This window comes from Anabrus simplex, chromosome 1, assembly GCF_040414725.1.
Source record: "Anabrus simplex isolate iqAnaSimp1 chromosome 1, ASM4041472v1, whole genome shotgun sequence".
Classification (NCBI taxonomy): domain Eukaryota; kingdom Metazoa; phylum Arthropoda; class Insecta; order Orthoptera; family Tettigoniidae; genus Anabrus; species Anabrus simplex.
The window spans coordinates 472,199,001-472,218,672 of NC_090265.1; positions in this window are offsets into that span (position 1 = coordinate 472,199,001).

Genomic DNA, 19,672 nt, shown 5'->3' on the forward strand with positions numbered 1-19,672 from the left:
CGGAAAGTAGGGTCCCTAAACTCTATGGTTAACGACACTAAATCGAACCCAACAATCAGAAAATAACTATAAATCACTATCTTCAATATTAGTAGCGGAGAAAGACTAAGGTTGTACCCTTAGTGTATAAGCTTACATGGCAGGGAGTATAACATGTCTTTCCGACATGAGATTTAAGAGTTTGGTTGATTAAATAATGTCATAGGAGAAGCCAAATTTCTCTTAATTATGCGAACTACGTTTGCTAAATGTAATTGCAACTACTATTCCTTCAGGCATGCGTCGCTTGGATTAATCCCCTTAGTTCGTGTTGGAATTACAAGTTAGGAAACAGATCCAGTATTATAATTATGGCAGAGGAGGAAATTAAATGCTAATTTTATCAAGATCATTAGTCGTTCCAATATACTACCATCGGCGTTGTGGGTGTGTTCAAACGTCTGGAGAGCAGCAGCATGACGTAGCCTTTACATAATCAATTAAAAAATAATTTCACGTCTGGGATGTTGGCCTGTTTTGTTATATATAGAAGCTATTATATTCTATGTACCTAATACTTTAATTATAAGTTCTGTCGAGAATTAGGAGGCACTTGAACATGTTTATCAGATCAATCTCTCTGCACACTTCACCCGTAAAATACACATTTCTAAATAGTACAGACTGGAGCATGTTGAATTCTTGAGACTTGAACCCTGAATATTTCGGTACAAACATAACTATTTCACGAGAATGGCCAACTTGCGAAAAAATTTCATTTCAGTCTGAAAGGAAGATCTAAATGTTACCGACAAGTGTTTGTAAAGTCCTGGTCCGATTCCCTACACTGCCAAAGTACTGGAATTACAGTATGGTTTAGTCATTCCTAGTGAGAGGAAAATTACTACAATAGCAGTAATGCCCTCAATTTGAACAATTGGCTGCGCAGTGAAGCAGCCTAACTGGCGGTGAAGGGGCACATTTGGCTCACCAGGGAGGACATACGGCTCGATTTCTTATGAGGAAGAAATTTTAAAACCGAGATTGTTAGTTCTAGATGGAAGGAGATATTTCCCCTACTACAGAAGTTAATTCTTCGGGATTGAAGCGACCGGGCATGGAATTGTGGTCAGTACAAACCCTCCCTTTGCTTTGATATGATTTTATTGGTCCACTACTATAACAGACTCCGCCGGACAAATGATACCAAGCGAATTGGCTACGCTGTTTGGATCATGTAGCCGTGAGCTTACATTCGAGAGATAGTGGGTTCGAACCGTACTGTCGGCAGCCCTGAAGATAGTTTTCCGTGGTTTCCCATTTTCACACCAGTCAAATGCTGGGGCTGTACCTTAATTAAGGCCACGGCCGCTTCCTTCCCATTTCTAGGCCTTCCCTGTCCCATCGTCGCCAGAAGATCTATCTGTGTCGCTGCGACGTAAAGCAACTAGCAAAAGAAAACAAATCGCCAGCGCTAAGCTAGTAGTCCAGCCGTTAACGATCTCGTCCGTGAATCGTCAAGGTAAGGTAAAATCTCGAAATAAACTGTCAAACTATTAGATCGAGGTCACTACATATAGTGCGTATCGAAGGGAATTTAAATACGGAATAAAAATGCCAACCGGAAACCAGTGGGATCCGACGCGAAAACAGAGGGTTGTGTGTTCGCGTCCGGTTGGCCATATTTGTTCTATACTTGATATACCTTCGATGTGTATGTTCAGTCTTCAGCCCTAAGACTGGTTGGATCCTCAACAGCTCTGCCATCAGCTGTCATAGATAGCCTAAGCAGCGTTGAAGGGGCGTACTAGGGAAATGAGGAGTGATGCAGTTTCCCGTTGCTTTCCTCACTGAGCCAGAAGTTTGGTATTACATATCAGTCTGCCAAGTCCACTGAAATGCATGCACCAACCGACCCTATGAGCAACGTTTTCACACCATTCATAGCAGGGACGGGCTGCACAAGGAATGGCATTACTAGCATCGCTCATACCTCAGTCACTTTCATATTCTCAAAGCCAAGGATGAGACAGAGACAGATCTATGAAAGTAACAAAGCCCATACCAGAAGACATAGTGCACTGTAAACACTAGGTCCTGCCAGCAAAGGCATACGTTCGATATGTACTGTATGTAACAAACTCGATATAATAGATTGAAAGTTTATTTCAAGTACAATGTGGTTGTAAAAATTAAATATCCAGAGTAAAATCTCCCTGTAATTTTACCGATTCCCGACCACAATAACACTTTCAGTCACCTTGGCTAGCGACCTGAGACACCACTCATATCAATCAGTTTTCAACTTCCAACCTAGCAAGTATGATTTTCTTCAAAAATATTAACTTCAGCTCATTGTAGTTATTTCTGGAGTCACTATGGTTCATTTTGTGTTTTAGTTGGAATTTCCAAGACCGGGTATTCTTACGGATACTCTAGCCGCTGGAATTTGTGCTTCAGTCTTCTGGGTATATTTCCAGGAACTATGTCTCTGTGATATTCTTACCTCTCTCCTTGAAAAACCAAAACCCCACGGTGCAACAACCCCGAAGGGTTTTGGCCTTCCAATCGACTACTGCTCAGTCAGCAGGCCTTCAGATTACGAGGTGTCGTGTGGTCGGCATGATGCATCCTTTAGGCCGTTATTGTTGGCTTTCTAGACCGGGGACGCTATGCCACCGTCAGATAGCTCCCCAATTCTAATTACGCAGGTCAAGTGGACCTCGAACTAGCCCTTAGATCCAGGTTTAAATCCCTGACTTGGCCAGGAATCGATCCCGGGTGTCTGGGTAAAAGGCAGGCACGCTACCCCTACACCACGGGACAGGCCCACCCTAGCACATAATACAAAATAGGTTTCAAAACTAAGAACTAAATTCGCAGTCATGGTACAGTAAGCAGTGCACACCGCCAATTCATGATAGACAAGTCTCTCTTTATAAAGGGAGGATGGGGGAGTGAATTGGTGGAAGCTCAAATACCTTATGGGATTCAGCTCTCCATGGAATGCACGTAAATACATCTTTAACGCATGAGCGAGAACTATGACGGTGTATTTAACACCTTTAAGAGGTGTTGTATTTCAGTTGGACCTCTTTGATGATGAACCAACAGGTGACGGCAGTAAAACACCAAGAAGGGGAGAAAGAACATGTGTAAGACTGCTGTGTTGTGAGGACTATAAAGTTCGCTCAGTGACACGTTCAGCAAGAGTAGACTGCTTGGTGTAGCTGTTTCAACAGCGGAAAACGGAGAAACTGCCTCCATAGCTCAGACAGTAGCGATTGTCGTTGGTTATTTTTGAACAAACATTCCAAAGAAACATTGGGATAGTACTTACACACGAACTCATTGAGACACAAACTACTAATAACTCCTAAATAATAATAATAATAATAATAATAATAATAATAATAATAATAATAATAATAATAATAATTTTATATATATAAAAATGAATGTTTGTTCCTATTCTATAGACTCAAAAACTACTGCACCGATTTCGCTGAAAATTTCATACTTTATTCTTATTGCTCCTGAGAGGATTATGGAAGTGGTTTGACACATTGAGTCCTCACCATTCCCTAGATTTAGGCCCCTTGGCACATCACAATAGGCTAATATAGGTGAAATATCGAAGCTGTCGTACAAGGACGAAACAGAGCTCATTTGAAGCCTCGCGATGCGAGGAACAAACCTCGGTATGTCTCTACGGAACCCGAAAACCACATATTAAGGCCCTAAAACCAACCGTTTTCGAGATATTGGCATCTCGGTACCCCGGCTCTAGGAATTGGCTGAAGAAATGACCCGCCGTAACTATGGCAACGTTAAATCAAGGATTCTAGATTATAGAAAAAGACCAATATTAGTGTCGATTCATAGTTTCCAGGGTCGCTATGATGAACTGTGACAAAATTACAGGTGTAATAATAATAATATAAACTTATATATGTAAAATAACATGTTTGGCTAACTGACTGACTGATTCATCATCGCCGATCCAAAACTAAAAAACTGAAGTTGTTACAGACATGAAAAAATATTTGGAATCTCCTTTAAAAATAAAGAAACACGTATTATTTTGTTTTAGGAAAATTCAAGTAATGGGGAGGGGATGTGAACAGGAGTGACAAAGGGGGAAATAAAAAATACTATAATTATCTCAGAAACATAAATTGTTACAGACGTTAAAATTGGTATTTTAATCACTTTTGAAAATAAAGAACATGCATTTTTTTTTCAAGAAACACTTAGGAGGTGGGCGGTAAAAAGGACTGGAAAGGGGATTGAATTATTTTTATTAGGACAGTGATATCTGAAAAACTGAAGATTTTACACAGGTGGAGTCTCTTTAAAAATAGACTTATTTTTTCAGAAAACCCACTTAACGGGGGGTGAAGGAATTGAAAAATCATTGTATGAGGATACTTATATCTCAAAAACTGAAGATTTTACAGACGTAAAAACTGCTTTTTTTTAGAATCTCCTATAGAAATAAGAAACAAATATTGTTTTGTTTTCGGAAAATCCACTTAAGGGGTGAAAAGAATTGAAAAATCGGGTGAATTTTTAAAATGAGTATCGGCATATCTACAGTATATGTCAAAAACGTAACATGTTAGAAACTTGAAAATTGGTATTTGGAATCTTCTTTAAAAATAAAGAAACATGTATTTTTGTTTTGTTTTCGGAAATCCTCTTAGGCGGGGTGATTATGGCGGGAGGACAGATAAAGGGATCGAATTATTTTTATGGGGATACTTATATCTCAAAAACTGAAGATGCTCCAGATGTAGAAACAGGTATTTGGAATCTCCTTTAAAAGTAAAGAAACATGTTTTTGTTTGTTTTCGACTTGAGAGAAGAGCTTAGGCTGTATTTTTTAGGAATTTTCAGATAATCCCTTAGTACAGTACGGAGGAACGATTACTTTTAACAAATTACGAAATCCACGTGAGCGAAGCCGCGGGTAACTGCTAATAATAATAATAATAATAATAATAATAATAATAATAATAATAATAATAATAATAATAATAATGGGTTTTCGTACCACTAACTACTTTTATAATCTTCGAAGACACTGTTGAATAGAAGAACATAACCCTCCACAGATCGCATTGACGATCCCACGAGGGTGTGGGGAAAGTGGTGGAAATGTATTTTCTCGCCCTCATCCACAAGGTGGTCGAAATTGACGCCCGAATAACATCAAATAAAAATATCTGCAACATAGTAACTGAGGGAGTGGGCGTATTATTATTATTATTATTATTATTATTATTATTATTATTATTATTATTATTCCGGGGATACCGGTGGAGCAGAAAGAGGTTAAAGAAGGTGCGGGCTTGAATGGGTCTAACTACGATATATCAAGGATTGATTTAAAATTTTAACAAAGGTTATATTTCTTTTAGAACTTCGAACTTAACAATTTTTCATAACAATGCAACATCAGGTACAATGACAATCTTGAAACCAGTCTAGGAAAATTCACGATTAGTGAACTTTACAGATCCTGGGCTTCAGGCCCCTCGCTTTACAATTTCTGAGCTCGCAGCTCAAATTTGCAAAAGAGCACAAATTTATTCAAGGACAGAAATCCCCTAATTCATGGAGCACTTGCTCCCGAAATACAATTTCTAGCCTTTTAGAAACACTCGTTAACCTTACAAAAACTTTGAAAAAGAGCTAACAGGCTCTCAGTTTTCCAAGCCTACTCAAGGCAGTCACTGGCCTCTCAAGGCACAACATACAATTTGAAAAATGACTTTATAAAGGGGTATTTAATACCCAACCTACGAGGCCTTCATGGAAAAGAACAGGTTAAATAACTGGCCCAAACACAAGGCGAATGGAGGCACACTGCGCTCCAAGATAATGAACACTTAAAAATCTAAAGGGCGCTAGGCCGATGAAACAGGGGCTACTCCCAAACTACTGAGGTGACTCGTATAGAAATTACTTTACCACATTACAGAATGAAAAACGTAGTCACCTCAAACCAAGATGAAGGGGAACTCGAGAGGGTAATTCACTCTCTATCCCCGATTTACACTTAAAGGGTTTACGAAGTTTTTACATTAGCCGAAATATGATTTACATTTTAGAAAAGTAGGTTACATAGTTAAAGATTCGGACCTTTTCCTCGGATTAAACTGCGGATGTAGCAAGAAGGAATAAAGTTATGTGGCCATTACGTTGTAGATGTTCTAGCTGCCGACGAAAGAGGTCGCCTGCCTCCTGCTTAACCACACACACTCAGATACACGACGATCAATTGGCCAAGAAACGTGAAAAGCCGCAGTTTATAAACCCTAAGGGAAGGTTCGAGATCATTCAAGACTAAACTAGCCACACCCTCTCAGTTTTATTGGTTGAGTTCAAAAGTAACGCTCAGAATCGAACAAGAAGCCTATGATAGGTTTAAAATTAATTACAGAAATTAGTGATTGGCTAGATTCAAAACTGGCGGAAAGAAAAAGGAAATATTGCCAACCCAAAAATAAATTAACATCAATCAGTTACCAAAACCTAGAAATACAAAACTTCTTTAAATTATAAGTTCTTACACCTCGCACCAGGGTGCATGATGATAGCTTTTTGGTAGTGTCATCTATGGAAGAATGTCCAAACTTCTTGATGAATGGCAAATAAAACAAGGAGAAATTCACTCAGTTTAGGAAACTGCCCAATAACAAAATTACATAATATTTCGGTGGTGACATCTTCTGATTAAATTTCTAAGTTCCTGTTGAAGTACTTTCCACTTTCGTTCGATAGAGGAGTTCATTTAGGCGCTAATTTTGAATGCGCGGCGTTGAGGTGTACCTCCCGATACACTTATTATTACGTCTTATTGATTATGTGTTTATTATCATATCATTATTTCTAGAATAATACATCTTTGAATGTAAACGAAATCTTACTTCTTCTCTGCCTTCTAACTGTACTGCTATAATAACTTGATTTGGACGATGATTATGTATGCGGGGATGATGTCAGCCGATTGTTGTAGCAGGCATAACAACATCGTTACAGAAATTGAGTGATAGAGTGTACATAAATGTAAGCAAATATATGAATAATTCAGTGCATATTGATATTGATGAAACCTTGCTTGTAAACAACCTCGTCTCTTCTAGGAAGAGTGATTAGTTGTAGGCGAATGTTCCACGTGAAATGATCAGCGAGATTTAGACAGTAAACATATAATGATAAGGAAAGTTATTAATTGTCAACAAACGGAAACGCCCATACAAGTCTGCTTTTACATAATTTATTTCCGCGAATACTTCATTGTAATGTAGGGGCCTATTACATTTCAGAAATATTATTTCAGATCAAAAAAGACAAAGACAAAGTCACCTCCGTACAGGCCATGAAGGCCCTTGGAGGAGTGGAAGGTAAAGGCTTCCACCATTGTTAACCGCGGCACGTGATGGGGTAGAGTGGTTAGCTCTACGCCTGGCCGCCTTTGCCCCCAAGAATTAACCTGGTACTCATTTTTGGCGTAGGCTGAGTGAACCTCAGGGCCATATGCACTTCCGGAAGTGGAAATCTCGTTTTTTTTAAATTTTACGACTTCCTGACGGGGATTCGAACCGGGCGAACCGAGCGCGCCTTTACCGCCTCGGCCAGGCAACCCCTATTATTTCAGATCAGTATCCTAAAAATTTTTCCGGAAATATGAGCAACACACACTTACTAATACTAGTAAAATATAGATCTGATGCGAGCGAGTTGTCCGTCCGTTAGGGTCGCACAGATGTGAGCTTGCATTTGGATGACGGTGGGTTGGAATCCCACCGATGGCAGCCCTCAAGATGGTTTATGGTTTTCCATGATATTCCAATTTCACACCAAGTACTGCGGCTGTACCTCAATTAAGGCCTCGGCCGCTACCTTCGAAGTCTTAGCACTTTTCCATCCTAGCGTCGCCAGATATCTGGGATGTGTTAGTGTAACTTAAACCACTAGCAAGTATACACAGTATATCGTCGTCGTGCCTGAAAAAACTACTACGTGAAATATTTTAGTCACCGGGCGAGTTGGCCGTGCGGTTAGGGGCGCGCAACTGTAAACTTGCATCCGGGAGGTAGTGGGTTCGAGCCCCACTGTCGGCAGCTCTAATTTCCGTGGTTTCTCATTTTCACAGTAGGCAAATGCTGGGGCTGTACCTTAATTCAGGCCACGGCTGCTTCTTTCCCACTTCTAGGCCGTTCTTATCCCACCGTCGCCGTAAGACCTACCTGTGTCGGTGCGACGTAAAGCCACTAGAAAAAAAAAATCTCCTGTATGTCATTAGCAAACTAGAACGATGGTATGCCGTACTGTATATCCATAATTCATTATCTCATGTAGAAGTACATTAATCGTTTGTATCCGTTTATAAATCTTCCGCGTTGTGAACATCACTGTTGAGACATTCATTCACAAAACCACACACCTTTCGTTACAATAGATGTTCCTCGTTTCAAAAACACACCTAAAACAAACGACTCTAACGGGATCCTTCGCTTTCTAGTCCCGCATGCGATGTACCGGTACATTAATTCCTTGTACACTATACTGATGCCTCTGAAGCTGCTTGTATGTGTCTGATACTATCCTGCAAGGTATGAAAAAGATCGCAGTCAACATTAAGATTAATCTCCTGTATACCGGACGAGTTGGCCGTGCGGCTGGAGGCGCGTGGCTGTTAGCTTACATCCGGAAGATAGTGGGTTCGAATCCCACTGTCGGCAGCCCTGAAGATGGTTTTCCGTGGTTTCCCATTTTCACACCAGGCAAATGCTGCGGTAGGTTACCGTACACGTAATTTATTATCATTATCTTACAATTTGCTTTACTTCGCACCTATATAGACAGGTCATATGGCGACGATGGTCTAGGAGTGGGAAGGAAACGGCCCTGATTTTAATTAAGGTACAGCCTCAGTATTTGCCTGGTGTGGAAATAAAGACACCACGGAAAATTATCTTCAGGGTTGCCGACAGTGGGGCTCGAACACACTTTCTCCCGAATGCAAGCTCACAGCTGCGTGACCCTAACTGTACGGCCAACTCCCTCGGTTTACCATCATCTATTACTTGATACTACTTATCTCACATCCGATGACATCTATAATTATGGTGGCCTCCCCTTACGAGACTCAAATACTTCGGCTCGTTTCTTTTGTACTGAACACAGTACAGAAATGAGACAACATCAGCACTTTCGACGAAGATAATGATGACCTTTGAAAGAAAACTCTATTGGTTATTGAAAGACTCATGCCCCACCTACCATTCTTAATAGTCTCGTAGATTGACTAGCGAAGTATGATAGCGACTATGCAATTCTTTCCGCATCTTAACCTTTTAAGGACTTGATTCGGCGAGTTTATGGGTGGCTTTATGGCAACATTGTTTATTCGTAAATCAAAAGGAACGTAATGAAATTAATGATTGATGTCTTCTCCGTTTCATTAGGTATGGTGGGCGGGGTGGAGAGCATGCTGAGTGGGAAGGGTTATCGAGCTCGATCTGAGATACCTCCTCCCTCACTCAGATGATCATTTATTTTATTCGTGTATTGTCATGAATGCCCGCAAGGCAATCAGCTGTCTCTAGCTCTTTTACAGTTCAGTGTAAAATTATTTATAGGTTACCAATAAACATCTCTGATTTTGTCTGTCAACTCATGTGAACCCCTGGTCCCATTCTAAACCACGGGTCTACTGAATTCTTCTCCCAAAGCTTCCTGTGTAAGTAAAATAGAACAATTTTACTGTCGTTAAATGTTACGAATAAAACACTGTCAGTTTTACTGATCTACTTTATTCTAGGATTGCTCAATCAGTGCATAAATATATACACACATAATATTATATTCAGTCATGAATGACACTCCACTAATTGCTGTCTACTGTATTTACAAGTCTCTTACAGCAGGGCTCCAGCTGGGCAGTCTTTACCTGGAACGGGCAATAATCCTTCTTGACAGGTCTCACTTTTACTTCGGCTCCGCATACTCAGTCACCTCACACGCAACAACTGCGTGCCGGTAGGCTCGAACAGAGGGCTGCTGGCCACCACGTCACACAAAGACAAAGTGTCCGCCACTCACACAATCAATACAGTCAATTCATATGGCCACTCAACACAGTGAACTACTCAACACTGACAACTAACCAGTGATCATATAACAGCAACAACTCAACACTGTTAACTAGCACTACGATACTCCTTACAACGACGACAATTAACACTGCTCCAACTTTACTCACACCAACTGTTCCACCCACAGATTCCATGTCGGTCTACAGTCCACGGTAGTATACACACACAACGATACTCAGACACTGACTCTGGTTAAAACACTCACCACATACTCGACACTCCAACACGGCGATACTCTAGACAATGACTTTGGTGGGACACCCACCACATCAACACTGACGAGCTAGTTCTTCTGCCGTCTCACTCCAACTACTCACTCTGTTGACGACTAGCCTTCTTTTTATATCCTGATTATGGCTTACTAGAATTTTCGGGGATCGGCTAGAGACGAAACATTCTCGTTTTATGTTCGAGAAGGCACACGGGGAAATAAGACGAAAGTACAATAGAAGGATAGGCCGTGACATGTCCTTAGACCGGCTGGGAGGTCACCGGCCTGGCTTACTCATCGCTTTCGGGAAGTACCGAATGGGGCTACGACAGGACTGGAATGTTACATAACGTAGATGAAATTATCTAGGGGCGGGTTTTCTGAAAGACACGTATTTGCTAGCCTTCTTCTTATTCCCCTTCTTAGTCGCCGTCGTCCTCTTTCTTCTTCTTTTTCTTCTGATGCCGTCTCCTCACAGAAGGTTGGTGACCATCAAGGATTTTTTTTAATTTTTTTTTTTTTCATATTTTGTGTTTCTCGTAAGAGTTGCTAGCTCCCGGATGTCGAACCATTGCCGGAGTTCCGCGCCCAGGATGATCTTCTCAGCCCAAGTCCACGTTTCTCTTCTATGATTAGTTGTAATAGGCTGTTATTGTCGTTTATAAAGATGTGACAGAAATAGCCTGTTTTCCTGTTTGCGAAGACTAAGACTTTACATGATTTCGCGGCACGACATAGGATCTTCAACATCCACATGTCAAAGGCTAGCAATTGGTTCTCTGACGAAGTATTTAGTCTCCATTCTTTGACGCAAAGCATCATCGAAAGCACATAACTACAGGCATGATTTTTTAGCATTGACGATAAACGCGACAAAAATATTTTGAGGCGATTTTGAGATATCTTAACGAATGATTCTCGTCAAGAGAATAGCGAAGGGAATAGAGAAAAGGTAACAGCGATTTAACTTTTGCGATAAGTGCTAAACAGCAGCGAAACTCGTTAAAAATAACCAGTATGGAGTTTGATTCAAAAGGTACGTGTGTGAAGATAGTAGAAGAGAACAAGTATTTCTCACTTCGATAGAAATATCTGCTTGCTTTAATATTCTATGATGGTAGTGGTAGTGATTATTGTTTTAAGAGGAAGTACAGTAGACAACCATCCTCTGTATTACGCTAATCAGAGAGAGAGAGAGAGAGAGAGACAGAAATGGAAGGGATCGGCTAAAGGAAGACAAGGGCCATGAAGGGCATGAAAATGAAAGACTCCCTAGGTCACGAGTGCTCTAATACCGTCGGGGTCGGAACATAAAAAGGGTTGAGCAAGTGGGGTCGGCTAGATGAAAGTGAGAAGCCTGGTACAAGTAAGTGGAAGCATGTCAGGACTCAGCTATGATCCCCGTGGTCGCCAACCCAGTTCAAAGGTTCAGAGACCCTGGGGCCCCTATTAGTCGCCTCTTATGGCAGGTAGGGGATACCGTGGGTGTTATTCTACCGTTCCCACCCTCAGGGGATTTAATGGTATGGCCATATAGGTTGAACGTTTGTCCTGAATAACTTACTGCCCGCGTATGCTCTTGGTCTTAAGTCGCGTGAAGTTTTAGGAATGATGTCCTTGTCATAGCTGTTACGTGTCATCTCACCCCACAAAAGTTAAAATTCTCGGAAATCTTTAATGACATCTATTAGCAGATATACTCCCGTCTTTTGATTTTGTTACATTGTCTGCGTATACGAAGGGTCGGTGGATTTGTACGGAAATTCTGGTTCAGCTAAAATGAGTAAAGTGACCATAGAATAAGTTGCAAAGTTGGGATGAAAGACGATTCTCACAGCGGTGTTATCTTTCACAAAGTAAAGAATGACTACAATATAAATATATAACATAAATATAATATTAATATAATAAATCACACAAGAAACTTTTTATAAAGAATTTTAGAAAATTATTAAAGCGAAATTTAAGCGACGGAGCAAGATCTATTTCGCGAAATAAAACGAAAAATGGTTTCCTTTTCGCGAAATCGTACGTAAACTAGTGCGAAAATGTCATGCCTCTACACGTGTCTCTACGCGATATGCCGAAGGGTTCCAAATAGGAGGTACATACAGTATGTCAAATGTGCTAACAATTCACAATTACTTTTAATATTTGTCTTGTCTTTTTGTATACTTTGTCCTCAGGGGAAAACTCCAGTTGGGAAAAGTAGAAATAAATAAATAAATAAATAAATAAATAAATAAATAAATAAATAAATAAATAAATAAATAAATAAATAAATAAATAAATAAATAAAATATGATGATGGGATTCGCCGGCGCCGTGGTGTAGGAGTAGCGTGCCAGTCTCTTACCCGGAGGCCCCGGGTTCGATTCCCAGCCAGGTCAGGGATATTTACCTGGACCTGAGAGCTGGTTCGAGTTTCACTCAGCCTACGTGATTAGAATTGAGGAACTAACTGACGATGAGATAACGGCCCCGGTCTAGAAAGCCAACAATAACGGCCGAGAGGATTCGTCGTGCTGACCACACGACACTTCGTAATCTGCAGGCCTTCGGGCTAAGCAGCGGTCGCTTGGTAGGCCAAGGCCCTTCAAGGGCGGTAGTGCCATGGGTTTTGGGGGGGATGTTGGGATTCGAATATCGGTTCTCCTAACGTATAGGGATTTAGGAATTAAGAGCAAGGATACGGAGCATATTATTGTGTCACACCCTTCACTCTGCGTATCCTCTCGTGTAATCACTGGGTAGCTAGAAAATAGTTGTATCTTTTAAAAATTAATCCCTGCCGCTACCCAGATAAAAACTCTCTCGTGTTTTCCCATTTAAGGAGTGAGAGCCTTAATGAAGAGATTGTGCGAAGAAATCCATTACGGCGGAGTCTAATACCTTGAGAGAACTGAGTGGGGAGCATTCGTTACCGACAGATTATCTGCCAATAAGAAGCGAAAAATCATGTTCTCAGCGGCACAGTTTGAGTTAATCTCGGCTTGATCTCTGCTAGCCTTTGTCTGTCCGTCAACAACAAGCTTGCCTTCACCTCTCTTCTGACAGGTATATTATGTCAGCAGGACTAGGACACGCTTCGTTACTGCCGATGAAAGGCCCATCCAGCGGTCAAGTCCACGAACCCACGTAGCACTTCAGCTTTAAAAACTTCATATCCAATTCATTAGCCTTTTCATTAGCTTACACTAATGGGAAATAAGTGGATGAAAATAATCAAACAGGAAGAGAAGAATTAGCAATAAATCACCTGTCAACGTTTCTGACGTGCAGAAATTGGAGGAGACGTGGGAAACAACCGTGACAGTCACCGCAAGTGGCGTATGTAGAAATTTTGGAATGAAGTTGGTTGATTGGTGTATCAGTATAGAGGACGTTCACTTCAATGAAATCAGCTCCAACATTTTCAATGGAGGGACTCTCTTCTACAGAACGTGGATCTTATTGGCTTTAAACAGAAAAGACAGTTGAGACAATTTTATTATCGATGTACCCGTTCATTGTGATTGGACATAGCTTTGTGCGGTTGTCTTAAGGGGCCCATAGACGTGCAATATTATTGCGCAAAATGGATTGTACAATATATTGTTAGCTGCCTATAGACGTACATTATTATTGCACAAAATCGAGTTTGTGCAATAAATAAAATCGTGTGGAGATAATATTGATAGCTGTGCAATATATTGTGCAAAGTGGTCATAGACGTACAATATGCGTTGCAATATATAGTCAGTCCATGCCAGTATTTTATTTGGTGATTATATTGAGTGACACTGATCTTTGCTGCGTTTTGATCGCCATGGGCGTAAGTGCCAAAAAGAAGCAGAAACGGAAAAGAAGCGCAAGGGCCAAACAGTGGTTTCTAGACAGAGAAAAGTACGCTCACGAAAGTTTACTCAATGAACTGAGAAAATGGGAACCAAATGATTGTCTGAATGGTGAATTGTATGAGGAACTCCTCGTCCCACAGAGCCGGAAGGCAATGGTACACTTCGATAAACTCCAAAATAAACTCTTTCTTCTCCTTTTTGCCTGCCATCACGATACCTTCTCCAACGCTTGTTGATACCAACTGGCGGGAGGACGGGATATTGCACAATATTGCCAACACACAGCACAGTATTTTGCGATTTGCGCAATATATTTCAAACTTTCTTGATTTCGTACAATATATTGCACAACCCTTCAATATTAAATACACACTATCAATTTTATTGCACAAACCCCGATATTGCACGTCTATGGGCCCCTTTAGCTCTTCGGGATTATTAGCTCCTTAAAACGGTGGTTCAAGCTATAAGGGAAGTATGTAGCAAACTACGTAACTCACGAACTACATACAGTGCTTCTTCCCCTCTCACATTCCACGTATTAAAATTTATTTTATTTTATGTACCAGTATCTTGATTTCAGTCAATCAATCAATCAATCAATCAGTTATCTGCATTTAGGGCAGTTGCATAGGTGGCAGATTCCCTATCAATTGTTAACTCATATTTACATTTATTTATAGTAAGATTGTTAACCTAGCTTTTTTTTAAAAAATTTTCATCGAACTTGGAAATCAATATAAAACAGCCACCACTGGTCTGCATTTAGGGCGGTTGCCCAGGTGGCAGATTCCCTATCAATTATTAACCACCGGGCGAGTTGGCCGTGCGGTTGGGGGCGCGTGGCTGTGAGCTTGCATCCGGGAGATAGTGGGTTCGAATCCCACTGTCGGCAGCCCTGAAAATGGTTTTCCGTGGTTTCCCATTTTCACACCAGACAAATGCTGGGGCTGTACCTTAATTAAGGCCACGGCCGCTTCCTTCCAACTCCTAGGCCTCTCCTATCTCATCGTCGCCATAAGACCTATCTGTGTCGGTGCGACGTAAACCAACTAGCGGACCAATTATTAACCTCATATTTACGTTTTTTTATCATTGTTAACCTAGCTTTTTCTTAAATATTTTCAACGAACTTGGAAATCAATATATAAATCAATCAATACTGATCTGCATTTAGGGCAGTCGCCAAGGTGGCACATCCCTGTCTGCTGTTTTCCAGTTAATAGTTAATTACATCTAATGTATTTGTATATTTTTAATAACCGGACTGGTGAAACTGAAGAAACAGGGAGCAAATTGAAAATTGCTTTGATGCTTGGATTTCCTAGACTTGAAAACTGTGTACTGTACAGTGATAGTCATAGCGAATTTCTCAGTCAACGAAGTTATTGTTCTTACACCATACGTATATCACCTAATCTACACGCTAGGTGAAATGACAATGCTGATATACACCATAATAATGCTGAGTCATACATCCTATTCCAAAGAGGAACACACTCGACTCACGTAAGTTGAAATTTATCAAACATTTCCTTGATAATTTATTCCAATTCCTTACTCCTTGTCCTATAAATGAATAGTTGCCCCAATATGTCCTCTTGAATTCTAACCTCATCTTCATGTTATGATTTTTTCTACTTTTCAGAGCTCCACTCGAGCTTATCCTTCTACTAATGTCATTCCACGCCAACTCACCACTGACAGCTCGAAACTGTTTCTATATGTCCCCAGGGTTTATCAACTTGGAAGTGCGGGTGGGTAGCAGTAGTAGTGGTGATTATAGTTTTAAGAAGTAGAACTGGGCAACCATATTCTATTAATACAAACCAGAAGGAAAGTGGAACAAGTTTGACACTTAGAAGAATGAAGTTATCGGCAGAAGAAAGGGCCACCTTGGGCGTAACTAATACCGCCGGGATCGGTAGAGAACAGTAGTTGACCAAGGGAGATCAGATAGGAAAAATGAAATTGAGAAACTCGCCACAAGTAAATGGAAACAACGCTAGACTCAGCTAGGGGAACCGTGGTCAGCAACCCATGCTCCCAAGTTGAAAGTCCCTGGTCCCTCTTACGATGGGCACGGAAAACCGTGGATGTATTTTACTACCTCCGTCCACAGGGGATGCGACCGAGGGCCCTTACCTGATCGTGACATTGCTATCACTTACTTGTGTTTGTCCACCAAACCACACCTCATGGCGCAATAGCCCCGAAGGGCGTTGGCCTATAAAGCGACCCTTGCTTAGCCCGAAGGCCTGCAAATTACGAGCTGTGGTGTGATCAGCACGACGAATGCTCTCGGCCATTATTCTTGGCTTTCTGGACCGGGGCCCCTATCTCACCGTCAGATGGCTTCTCAGTATTTTAATCACGTAGGCTGAGTGAAATACCAGCCCTCAGATCTAGGTAAAAATCCCCTGACCTGGTCGGGAATCGACCTGGATCCTCCGGGTAAGAGGCATACACGCTACCCCTACACCCCGGGCCGCTTTTGGTCAACTCTTCTCTTTGACCCCGGCGGTATTAGATTTGTTAACTATAGAAAGTCTTTCATTTTCATTACCTGCGGGACCCTTCTCTTTCTCTCGTCTAAACCTCTTGCTTCTTTTCTTCTGATTAATTTAAAGAGAGAATGGTTGCCTTGTAGAAGTACTTTTACCCCCTCTCTCTCTCTCTTTTGTAATTATTTAACGTCACACTAATACACAAGGATATGAAGGCGATAGGATTGTTTTGGTAGCAGCCATGGCCTTAACCAAGATACAACCCCAGCATTTGCCTGGTATAAAATGTGAAGCCACGGAATAAAACCATCTTCACGGCTGCCGACAGTGGGATTCGAATTCACCACGTCCCGAATGCAAGCTCACAACTACGCGGTCTTCTTCTTCTCCTTATTCTAGTACTTCTTCTTCTTCTTCTTCTTCTTCTTATTCTGCTTCTACTATACCTTCAGACTCGGTGTCGGGCCTGTCAGCCACTTTCTGTACACATCCCTACTCCTTGAAGGAATAATCATTAGCCCCTTGATCTAATATGAGTCAATAACAGTGAACACGTTAAGTTTCAGTATCCTCTTGTTTGTTGGTATAACTATTTATCTTCCTAGAGAGGTAAGTGTACTTGGCCTACTTAGTGTCGTCAATAGCAACGACTTAACCAGCAGCAGTGAAATAAACGCAGCAAGAACCGAGCTGGACTTCCTACAGAAGGTTTATTTCAAATAACCAAATTAAATCTACTATGATGTATAACGAGGAGCATCAGGTCATATCAGAAAGTGAAGGGAAACAGCTGTTCTGCTCACGTGATCGAATCCATATGCATACTCGACTATTCAAACATGAGCAAGATGTGCATCCATCCCGTATCCGTCGCCTTATGTGATCCAGAGGTAAATAATCTCTTAAGTTCTCAATTATATAAAAACATTCACTCCCACAATAGGAACTATACTGTTATTACATTGTCTCTAGGGAAGTAAGTAGTTTTATGGACATGGTTTTAGCATGTTGACTGACCTTCCTCGGTAAGTAAATATGAAATATGGTTTATCAAACAGTTCGATGCGTTTCATAGAAACTAACGAAAGAAAGCTGAAACGGGACGTATTCACTGATATTAACTGATGTAAATTGAAGGACATTTTAAAATCTAATTTTTATTACGTGGTCATGATCGTTAGGGCATTAGGTCCACATGGTTCGGTCCCGTTGGTCGAAAAAATGTTCACCATCAGAATATTAGCCAGCAGGGAAGGAGAAGTGCTGGTATACAATTTCTAATCACAAGAATCCATGCCAAAAGCCTGGATTAAATTCCAAACCTCTCCGTAGTATTCATATGGAGTGAGGGCGCATGACGCTGTTAATTGTGATTTGTCCGTCGCATGGAACGCTAAGCCTTGAGCAGACCCGTTGGTGCTATTCGACAGGCTACACAGCGGCTCCGAGATTCGTCGTCTCCCTTCTTATTATCATATGATATTTTACGTCAATCATTTCATCTCATTAACCCCTCTGATGAGCTTGACGTCAGGAAGGGCATCCGGTAGTAAAAAATCGCCATAGCTCGCTATAACAATATAACAAGATTTACTCTTGATACTAGAGCATTTCGAGTGTATGGAACAATTAAGTTATACATTTTTATACTACTTTCATCATATTTTTTTCTGAGTCGTCTTAATCACGTATTTAACAAACATGTATTTTAAGAATAACACCATCGAATTTATCTGATAAGTTGATAACTATTTTGTCTCAATTGTACTGATGATGGCTCAATAGAGCTGAAACATGTACCATATACGCTATTATGTAATGTTTATTAACTAATCTATATGATTATAACATATTGTGTCCGTCCAGCTCCATGGCTAAATGGTTAGCGTGCTGGCCTTTGGTCACAGGGGTCACGGGTTCGATTCCCGGCAGGGTAGGGAATTTTAACCATCATTGGTTAATTTAGCTGGCACGGGGACTGGGTGTATTTGTCGTCTTCATCATTTCATCCTCATCACGACGCGTAGGTTGCCTACGGGATAACATGTCCTCGGACACTCCCGGCACTAAAAGCCATACGCCATTTCATTTTTACATTGTGTCCGACTCATTGACTCAGCATTGAGGCCTTCGCTTCAGAGGGTCCCGGGTTCGATTTTAATCGCGTCTGATTAATTATTTTGGCCCGGGCACTGGGTGTTTGACCGGACGAGTTGGCCGTGCGCGTAGAGGCGTGCGGCTGTGAGCTTGCATCCGGGAGATAGTAGGTTCGAATCCCACTATCGGCAGCCCTGAAAATGGTTTTCCCTGGTTTCCCCATTTTCACACCAGGCAAATGCTGGGGCTGTACCTTAATTAAGGCCACGGCCGCTTCCTTCCAACTCCTAGGCCTTTCCTATCCCATTGTCGCCATGAGACCTATCTGTGTCGGTGCGACGTAAAGCCCCTAGATGGGTGTTTGTCCAAACATTTTCCTCTTCACATTCAGACAACACATCACACTTTCAACCACCACCGAAACACGCAATAGTAATTACATCCCTCCAAATAGTGTTGCCGTCAGGAAGGACATCCGGCCGTAAAACATGGCCAAATCCACATGTGGGACACAGTTCGCACCCACGACCTCACAAATGTGGGTAAAGTGGAGGAGGAAGAAGAAGAATAAGAAGAAGAATATTAGAGCACATTGTATTCAAAATGTGGAAATGTCAATATTTTTATATTGGACACAGATGTAAGCTGTAGATACGGTTGATCTCTTTCCCTGAGATGTGGCAGCAGTCTAATATCGTCACTGGCTTCTCTTCCACATTTCAGCTCCCGGCCAGTGCATCTAGAACTTAAAATGAAAAGTCACGTCCACGTGGTTTGGATTCCATGTAAAACTAACGCTGCCGTGCGTATGATGAGGGGTTCAACAGCCTGTTAAACTACAGAGTTGCTTTTACCTTTGTTTCCTTGGGT